Below are 10706 nucleotides of genomic sequence, written 5' to 3' on the forward strand. Positions count from 1 at the left end.
ATCCTAAATGCACACATCAGGAAGAGTCTGTCTATACCAATAGGCTGGGGAGAATGAGCAATCTAACAATATGATTCTCAGCTGAATTTCAGCCTTTGTAGTGCACTCATCAGTATGGCAACTGGGCATAGGCTACAGAGAGAGAGAGAGATGGAAGGGAGAAAAATCAGAAAAAGTTAAAGTCCCAGTCTTTGCCCTTCACAAGGGCTCCTCTGAACATGAAGCTATTCAGGATCAGTTATTCCTGAATAACTCCATGTACAGACACTCTTATTCCAGTAGCTTAACACATTGTGAAAGCGGGTAAAGCTGCACAGGGACCAGGCACCTTTATTCTGGAATAAGAGTGTCCACATATGGACACATTCTGGAAGAGCTCTTCCTGAATAATTCCATGTACCAAGTTGTCCTAACAAAGTGAAGCACCCAGGTGCCTAGTTCTCTAGGTTCCTTTGAAATCCCAGCTATGATGCCTAAAGCATGCATTTGGCCCTTAAGTGCGGATTTGAACACTTAAAAGGAGATGTAAGCCATGAGCTTGAAAATTGGGCTCCCTCCATGAAACTTTAACTGACACAATTACATCCATCTGATTCTGAAACCATAGCAAAATGTGCATGAATACCAATTGTGACATGCCTGCAGGAGAACAGAGAGAGAGAAAGCTAGTAGAAAACATTAAAGGAGCTAAACACCTACTAGATAGGCGAAAGGGAGCAGCAGCTGACAGTGAGACAAAATGACTCACTTAAGGCTGCAGTAGGTGGCCTGTCCCAGATTTAAAGGGCCAAGTACCCAGTGAGCATACTCGGTTAATGGACTGTTAAACTGTATTATAATGTTTAGCCACTAAGTGATGCCGTTTGTAACATATCTTATCTGAGCTGAGAACAGCCATAGCTGGCTGTGTCTTAAAAAGATCTTAAAGGGGACATGTTCATTTATCTTTCTGGGTTGGAAGCTCCGTAACCAGTTCACCTCTGGTAGAAGACATGGTGTCAGAAGTGAAGGCAGGCTAACCAGTGTCAGAAGAGAACAGAAACCAGAGAAAAGCAGCAACAAAGGTTGCAAGCACAAGAAAAAGAGAAAGGAAAAAAGGAAAAAGAAAAAAAGGTAGGCTGCAGGATCGCTCTCATCAACATGCCACTCTTCAATGCCCTAATGCTTTGACAGACTTTCAGAATGGACAGACTAGAAGCAGTATTTTGCAAGATTTTGCATTGTGACCAAACTGCACAAGGAAACTGGAGATATACAGGTATCCTCTTTAATATATTCTGTGGGAGGCTGGCAGAGCATATCTTTAAATCTTTTACCTTCACTGAAGTCAGTCACAGAGATGACTACAAAAGGATTCTGGCTATGTTTGATGCACACTTTATATCTCAGAGAAATGTGGTTTATGAAAGGGCATGTTTTTACCAGACAATTTAACAGCCAGGGGAATCTGTTGAATCTTTTATCAGAGCTTTACATTCATTGTCATAAAGCTGTGATGTTGGGGCCTGTAAAATATGAAAATATTTTAGATACATTGGCTATTGGCCTTACAAACCATAGTCTTTTGTTACAATTAAACACAGACTTGGTCTCACATGCAGCTATTCAAAATAGCAAAGCAGTCAGAACTTGTGAAGCAGCAAAACAAAATTTGCCAAACCTGACAAACCAGAAATTAGTTTAGAAGCAGTAATAAGACACAGCAAGAGTGCTGAAAGTCATTATCATAAAACCCCAGAGGCAAGGAGAGAACTCCCAGGCTAACTACAAAGCCTTTCAGACTAAATGCTCAAAATGTGGGAAAATTCATAGCCCAAGATATGTATGTCCAACCAAAGGTACAAGATGTAATAAATGCACAAAATATGGATGTTTTGCAGCTGTTTGCCTTACACTGGCAATCAGAGAGCTGACTAATATTACAGATAACCAAGAGTCATTGTTTCTGGAATCTAATATGTGTGAGGACAGAGACGGCCTTGAGCGTGAAACTGAATATTCATAGAAAGACTATTGACTTTAAAAATGACTAAAGAGCAGACATGACAGTCATATTAGAAGGGACTTACAGCCCCTTGCAGAGCTGAAATCACCTGACACAGCCCGGACTATTCCTGGAGGTATTCTGAACTGCATGGGCCAGTTCAACACAGAAACAACTTAAGACAAAATGTTTGCATTCAGAGTGTGAGTGATCAAAGACCAAACAGCCTTCTCAGCGGAGCATGGCAGCCATGATGGGCCTAGTGGGAAAGATGGATGAACTTCATAGAGATCCATTACAAATAACATTAAGAGACAATGCCAAACCCTGTAGTGTACATACACCTTTCAGGATTCCTATCCCATTGCTTCATAAATTGGAAACTGAGTTAAAGACAATGGTGTGGATTGCCATCTTGGAGGAAATCTCTGAGCCAACAGCATTGTGTTCCCCAGTAGTACCGATTAAAAAATATATAAATGAATCTTTGTGAATCTTAAAAGACTTAATGAAGTAATTGTGAGAGAAAGACATATCCTCCCAACACTGAATGACTTCCTCCCCAAAGTGAAAAGAGCTACAGAATTCTCCAAGATGGATGCCTCAAGCATATTTTGGCAAATTCCTTTAGTCAAAGATAGTGCTAAACTGACTACATTATCACACCCTTTAGGAGATTTTGCTTTCACCTTTTGGAATTACCAGTGCACCTAAAGTTTTCCAAAGAAAGGTGGCAGAACTGTTCACAAACATAAATGGAGTTGTATTTTCATAGACAACATTTTGATATAAAGCTCTTCAATGGAAGACCACAGCAAAACCCTCAAGGTTATAAGCCTAATCTGTCAATCCGGACTGAAGATAAACAAGGAAAATTGCTTTTTTCACCTACCCAAAATCAAGGTTTTAGGTCATACAATAAACAAAGATGGAATCGGTCCTAGCCCTGAGAAAGTAAAAGCAAATGGAGAATTGAATGCACCAGCAAATATGTCAGAACTGAGATGCATAGTGGGGATAGTAAATTACTTTGGTCAATACCCACAAGAAATTTCTACATAGACGAAAGTAGATGAACTATTAGAGTCCAACACACTGTGGCTAGGGGGGCCAAATCAAGAAATTGCCTTCAAAAAGGTAAAATAAATTATCTCAACAGCTCCATTTCTTAAGTACTAGGATGTGAATAAATCCACAGTGGTCAATGTGGATGCAAGCAGCTATGGCTTAGGTGGTGTATTGCTGCAACAACATGGAACTGAGCAAAAGCCAGTTGCATTTTGCTCTCACACACAGAAGCAGAAAAAATGACATGCACATATTGAAAAGGAGTTCCCAGAAAGCATACGGGCATGTGAGAACTTCTACAGATATCTGTGTAGATCAGATTCTTTTACACTGATAGACCATGAATCACTTGTAATCCTCATCAACCAAACAGACCTGCATCAAGCAGTGCTGAGATGCCAACATCTATTGATAAGCTTAAAGTGATTTAATGCAATTGCTGAATATGTTCCTAGGACATATCTGGTCACAGCAGACACACTGTCATGGAGCTCAACTACCTGGGAGTTCAAAGACAACAAAGGTGCACGTGGATGCTGTGGACACATGGACCAGTGTCAAAAAGGGACTACACCAGTTACCCAAGCAACCTTGACAAACACACAACTACAAGAAGTTTAAGTTACATTAGGGCCAGCTGGCCCAACTATCTAAAGGACACTAAGCAAGTGACAAGCAACTACTTTGTGGTACGTGGACAATTGAGTCAAATGAACTTATGATTAAAGGCAATTGCATCATAATTCCAAATGAAATGAAAGGAGAAATCCTAAACCTCATCCATGAAGGACATCAAGGACTACCTAAATGCCATGAACAGACCAATCAGTCAGTGTGATGGCAGGGCATCAGCAAGGCCGTAAAGAATAAAGTATCTGCAAGTGACTATTGCAGAATTAGCAGATCAAAGCAATCCAAAGAACCTTCAATAATTATACCTTTACCAGACAGATCTTGGAAAAGACTAGCTGCAGACTTATGAGAATTCAGAGGCCATCATTACTTTGTCATAGTGAACTTTTTATTTTCCAGGCATATAGAAATAATGTACTTGAAGGACATAACATGTTGCAGTGTTATCCAGAAAGTGAAGTGCACTTTTGCTCATATTCTGGAGCAACATATTCTGATGGACAAAGGACCACAATTAATTGCAGCAGAATTTAAGTTAGTCATTCTAAACTAAATATGATTTTGATCCTATTACTAGCAGCCCACATTGCCCACAAGTGAATGGAGAGGCTCAGAGAGCTGTCCAGGCAGCCAAGAAAATCCTACAGCAGAAATATCCATTCCTTTCTCTTCTGAGCTACAGATCAACACCAATAGCAGCTACTGGAGGTAGTCTAGCACAACTCCGGATGGGAAGACAACTCAGAACTACCGTTCTGACTTTGGAAAAGAACCTATCTCCAAAACAGCCAGACATGAGGAGAGTAGCCAGATCAGATAAAAAGGCAAAAAGACCTTAGGAACACTTTTGCAACAGACATCACTCAGAGAGCTGCCTGTTCTAGAACCTGGTGAGCATGTTTGTTGCAAACTGAGTGGAGAAAAAGGATGGAGCACTCTAGCTGTCATAAAGAAAAAAAAAATTACATGCTCAGATCATGTGTGATCAAGACCAAGAGTGGAGAGTTTATGAGAAACTGTCGACATCTCCAGTTTGTTGATTTTTCTGTCTGAGGAACAAAGCAAGCTCTACAGATGGTGGATACAGAACAAGAAGAAAATGACTCAAAGATACCAAAGCAACCACAGCCAGTCCTTGCAACTAATGGACAGCCAAGTGACTATGTTCAGGTTCAGGTTGTTACTTGTTCAGGTTGTTTAATTAGAAAACCAGTACGATTCAGAGACCCTTAACAGACTGATCTTTACTGAACTTTAAAAATAGTGTGATAGTGTAAATGGTAGGAATGTCAAACTTAAAGGGGGAAATGTAATGGAATGTTAAACTGTATTAGATGGCACCATGTGTAACATACCTGAGGTGAGCTGAGCAGACAGTGGATTAAGGATATCTTGAAGGGAACACATCTTCATGTGTCTCTCTCGGGTGGAAGCTCTGTAACCTGTCCATATCTGGTATGTGGCACCTGCAAAGACTCTTCTACAAGGATCAGTACAAAGTGGAGAGTTCACGGATGGTCATGTTGGGGACACTGGGGCATGGCCACTAGGTAACTCGAGGGGATGGAAGACCACGAGTGTCGATGAAGCCCCCTCGCACTAGGCCCAAGTGTCCTTGGCCCCCCCTCCTGCCTGGAGACACTCGCAGCAGCTCTGCGTACTAGGCCCAAGTGTCCTTGGCCCCCCTGCCTGGAGGCACACACAGCAGTTATGCTGAGAATCTGCAACAGTATGTTGCAGAGTCAGACTGCCTGAAACTAAGCAAGGCCAAACAGGGGAGATATGGAAGAACAATGCTGAATAAAGCAGCTTTATGTATAGTTAACAAATGATACAGAGAATCAGGGAACTAGCTGGGAACTGGATTGGCTGGCTATATGGATACTTGGGGCAGCTTGCTATTGGATAAGTATGCTGGGAAAAAGGATGTATAAAAGCCTGTGTAACTTCCTGCTCTGTTGTGCAGGATTTGAGATTTTATTCTCCCTGTACCTTTTTGCAGCTGCAAATAAACTTTTCTGCTTCTCCACCCCGTTGTGATTATTGGGTGTAGCACACCGGGTAACGAACCACTCAAGCTGTTGTTCAGCCTCTCGGCACTGGGTGCCGGCAACAGCTTTTGGCGTCCCTGGGTGGGCCACGAGGCTGCAATTTAGCCTTGCCCGGACCCCTCCTGGAGGTCAAGGATTGCGGCGAGAACCGACGCCCAGCGCGCACCGGTGAGTTCATCGGGGGCCTCGGAGGAGACGCGATTTGATCGACCCCAGAGGGCACAACGGTGCAACGCACTCATATAGTGGAGAAGCTGTTGTGGACGGCGGTGAAGAACCGGTCCCTTAGACATGGGGGAGGAGCAGCTGCAGGCCACGGTGAAGAACCGGTCCCTTGGATAAGGTAGGAACCTTTTAAAATCCGGATTATATGCTCTGTTGGAACCTGGGGACGCCCAGAGTTACCCTGTAGGTATGGGACAGGGACAGAGCTCAGAGGTTAGGGCACGGTGTACGCCCCTAGAGTGCATTCTAGCAAACTGGAAGGTATTTGGTGCGGATCCGATGACTAAGAGCCAATTAAAACGATTCTGTACAGTTGACTGGCCTCAATATCAACTAGAGGACCAGGAGTGGTGGCCACCAGGAGGGTCAATTAATTACAACACGATCCTTCAGTTACTCCTGTTCTGTCAGAGAACAAGGAAATGGAATGAACATATGTATGCGCATTTGTTTCTGACTTTATGTACTCGACCAGATATTTTACAGCACTGTAATCTGACTCCGACTGGTTCGGTAGCAGCTAATGTTAGTCCCCAGACCCCCACCCCCACTGTAATGGCAGAGCCGGTGTCCCCTTCGGCCCCCACACTCCCACCGTATTAGGGTAGGATGCCTCGGGTTACAGAGATTGCCCCCTCGGTGGGACTCTATCCTTTGCTTACCGAGACTGTTGTGGCTTGCCCAGGGGCAGACAGACGTCAGGCTACCACTATGCAAGTTTACACCCATGTGCCATTCAATCCAATAGACTTAGCAGCTTTTAAAACACAGGCTGGGGAATTCTCAACGAACCCAAACAGGTTTATTTCAGTCTTTGAGGGGTGCCTCAGTAGTCATAAGCCGATTGAGACGACTGTAGTATCCTCCTGAGAACCCTGTTGTCTGAGGTGGAGAGGGATCAGGTTACAGCTAAGGCAAGGGGAGCATCAGCGTTCAAGCGAAAAAAAAAAGAAAGGAATCTATCTGTCAAGTTCCTCTCCAAATAATTGTAAGCGGCTCAGGGCATTTCTGGGTATGGCAGGCTTTTGCAGGATATGGATCCCAGAGTTTGGACTGTGGGCTAAACCCCTGTACGACTGTGTAAAAGGAGCAGATCATGACCCCTTCTTTTGGACTCCAGAGGCTGACAGGGCATTTAAAATCCTGAAAAGAAAACTGATGGAAGCCCCGGCTCTGGGCCTGCCGGATCTCTCTAAGACGTTTCAGTTGTATGAACATGAACGAAGGGGGGTGGCCCTAGAAGTGCTTACACAGCTGTTAGGAGCATGGAGACGTCCTGTGGCTTATTTTTCTAAGCAATTGGATCAGGTTGCAAAGGGTTGGCCGGCATGTTTACGGGCGGTCGCAGCTACTGCCCTATTGCTTGAGGAAGCGGAGAAGCTAACATTGGGAGGGGTTATGCAAATCTATACTCCCCACATGGTCCGAGCCTTATTGGATGCAAAGGGAGGGCTTTGGCTCACCCAGGCTCGGATTGCTCGGTACCAGGCTAAGCTGTTAGAGAACTCTGAAGTCACCTTACAGCCTTGCCCCTCCCTTAACCCAGCCACTCTCTTGCCAGAAACAGAGGAACAGAAACATGACTGTTTAGAGATCATAGATGTCCAGTACTCCAGCCGTCCGGATTTAAAGGATGTACCCCTCCCAAATGCAGATTATGAGTGGTACACTGATGGTAGCAGTACTGTAATAGATGGGCAAAGGAGGGCGGGTTATGCTGTTGTGACCCTCCATGACACTGTGGAAGCTGAAGGTTTGCCTGCTGGGACCTCTGCCCAGCTTGCTGAACTAATAGCCCTGACCCGTGCACTTGAACTGTCAAAAGGAAAGCGGGTCAACATTTTTACTGATTCAAAGTATGCTTTTGGTGTGCTGCATGCTCATGCTGGCCTATGGAAGCAAAGGGGAATGCTGACAGCCCAAGGCTCCCCAGTCAAGTACGGGCCCCAAATCCTCCGGCTCCTAGAAGCCGTACAACTCCCCTCGGAAGTGGTGGTGGTACATTGTAAAGCCCATCAAAGGGAGGATCAAGATGTGGCCAGAGGTAACGCTTGGGCAGATAGAGAGGCTAAGCATGCTGCCACCCTGCCATCCCCTCAGACTGAGAATGCCCATATGCATGCCCTTATCCCATCAGTAAGGGAAACTTCCAACCCCTCAGTACTCTGCGGAGGAGAGACAGCTAACTGACAAACTCAGTCTCCGGGAAAAGGAGGGATGGCTCCATTCCCCAGAAGGGAAGGTCCTCTTACCAAAGGGCCTAATCCGGCCAGTGCTGCAGAAACTACATCAAACCACTCATGCTGGCAGGGAAGCACTTATCCAGCTAATGGGAAAATACTTTATCACTTCCGGACTCCGACCCCTGGCTGCCCAGGTACAAGCAGACTGCTTAGTCTGCCAAAAGAATAACCCCCGACTGGGACATCCTGTGCCACCAGCTGCCCTAGAACCCACTCCAGGCCCTGGACAAGTGTGGCAAATAGACTTTACTGAGTTTCCCCGGACCCAAGGGTTCAAATATCTCCTTGTCATAGTGGATCGGTTCAGCGGATGGCCAGAAGCCTTCCCATGCTGTAACTGCACTGCCAGAACAGTGGCCCTCAAGTTTGTTAAGGAAATCGTTCCTCGCTTTGGACTCCCCCTGTGGATGGAATCTGACAATGGGACACATTACACGTCAAAAATCATTCAAAGCATCTCACATTCCTTACAGATCCCCTGGAAACTCCATATGCCCTGGAGACCGCAAGCCAGTGGTGTAGTGGAGCGTACCAATCAGACCCTTAAACGGCATCTCTCAAAAGTGTGCCAAGAAGCCTCACTGCGATGGCCTGATGCTTTGCCCCTCGTCCTACTCCGTATCCGCGTTCTCCCAAAGGGTAGATTAGGGCTCAGTCCCTTTGAAATTATGTTTGGAAGGGCATGGCCTATGAATGGCACCCCGGTTCTGTCAGGGGAATGGGAGTTGGGTAATGGTTTTTTGTCACAGTATATGTGTTCCCTGTCTGCTGTTCTCTTGTCTCTTCACAGGCATACCAAGGATTCCCAGCCTCTCCCCTTGGATTCTCCTGTTCACTCCTTACAGCCCGGTGACTCTGTGCTTGTTCGCACCTGGAAAGACGAGCCTCTCCAGGAAAAGTGGAAAGGACCCTATACCATCCTGCTGATCTCCCATACAGCGGCAAAGATCAAGGGACACAAGAACTGGATCCATCACTCTCGTCTGAAGGCAGTACCTGCCCCCTCGTCAGCAGAACAGTGGACCGTCCAACCTGCTGACTCCTCATCTAGTGACGATCTCGGGCTAAAACTACTGTTTAAAAGACACAAATAGCGGGCACCTTAATGCTAAAATGGGCCCACCCAGGTACTGGAGACCCTGGGTTGGGAAGACTCTGGTAATAATTAATTGGGTAACATTGTTATTCTCTGTATTGGTATTTCCAAACTGTGCATATCGGGAGCATAACTCCTTTGTTTTGCTTGCGCACCATGTTGCTAATTTAACAAACCAGACTGATTGCTGGGTATGTGCTCCAACTCCACTATCCCCCAAAACGGGAATGCCCCTTGACATGCTGCCCTTGACCCTAGCAGAATTAGCCACCACCAAAGAGCAGGAAAGAACGGACTCACCGTTCTGGAATAAGACCTCTTTACAGCAGGCCACCTATCAGGACCAGGAGTATTCAGTTGCAGTACTCACTGAGGAAGTATTATGTTTTACCCGAAACCAATCTGATCACTATGGGCATCCTGTGGGAAAGAGCTCCTGTGTTATTACACAGTGGGCTGATGGGTACTGGATAAAGACCAAAAGGGGAGGCCAGCAGTGTGGGTGTAATGGTTCCTCCCCTTTTAGGGAAACACTTACAAATAATCTTACCACAAAAAAGGGGTTTGGAAATGTAACTTGCTGTCCAGTTAATATCTCCAATGTAGCAAGCCCAAGTGAGAAAACTCAGAGCCAAGGCTGTTGAGTGTTCTCAAAGGGGGGAGTTGTTGGGGACACTGGGGCATGGCCACTAGGTAACTCGAGGGGATGGAAGACCATGAGTGTCGATGAAGCCCCCTCGCACTAGGCCCAAGTGTCCTTGGCCCCCCCTCCTGCCTGGAGGCACACACAGCAGTTATGCTGAGAATCTGCAACAGTATGTTGCAGAGTCAGACTGCCTGAAACTAAGCAAGGCCAAACAGGGGAGATATGGAAGAACAATGCTGAATAAAGCAGCTTTATGTATAGTTTAACAAATGATACAGAGAATCAGGGAACTAGCTGGGAACTGGATTGGCTGGCTATATGGATACTTGGGGCAGCTTGCTATTGGATAAGTATGCTGGGAAAAAGGATGTATAAAAGCCTGTGTAACTTCCTGCTCTGTTGTGCAGGATTTGAGATTTTATTCTCCCTGTACCTTTTTGCAGCTGCAAATAAACTTTTCTGCTTCTCCACCCCGTTGTGATTATTGGGTGTAGCACACCGGGTAACGAACCACTCAAGCTGTTGTTCAGCCTCTCGGCACTGGGTGCCGGCAACAGTCAGACCATCAAAAAGCAGGGAGGGTTAAAGAAAGGAATCTCAAGTCTCACCTTTATGAGGGAAGGGATGGAGATGACAGCCTTAGATTTCCAACAGTGCCTTGAGCTGGTTATGTCTCCTGTTTGGAAAGTAGTTCTGGGTGTCACAAGGAGTATTTCTGGGTGTTACTGAATACGGCTCTCTGCAGTGGGGTTCCAATGTA

At 45.6% G+C, this 10706-nt stretch overlaps 1 long non-coding RNA gene across 1 annotated transcript; it reads left to right on the forward strand.

Moving 5' to 3' along the window:
- Positions 1–738: 738 nt before the first annotated feature.
- LOC142068824 (uncharacterized) lies at positions 739–10416 on the forward strand. The gene is made up of 2 exons (XR_012664719.1): positions 739–6079; positions 8995–10416. It is a non-coding gene; the product is annotated as an uncharacterized LOC142068824 (long non-coding RNA).
- The last annotated feature ends 290 nt before the right edge of the window (positions 10417–10706 follow it).

The sequence above is a fragment of the Caretta caretta genome, chromosome 13 (assembly GCF_965140235.1).
Source record: "Caretta caretta isolate rCarCar2 chromosome 13, rCarCar1.hap1, whole genome shotgun sequence".
Lineage (NCBI taxonomy): Eukaryota > Metazoa > Chordata > Testudines > Cheloniidae > Caretta > Caretta caretta.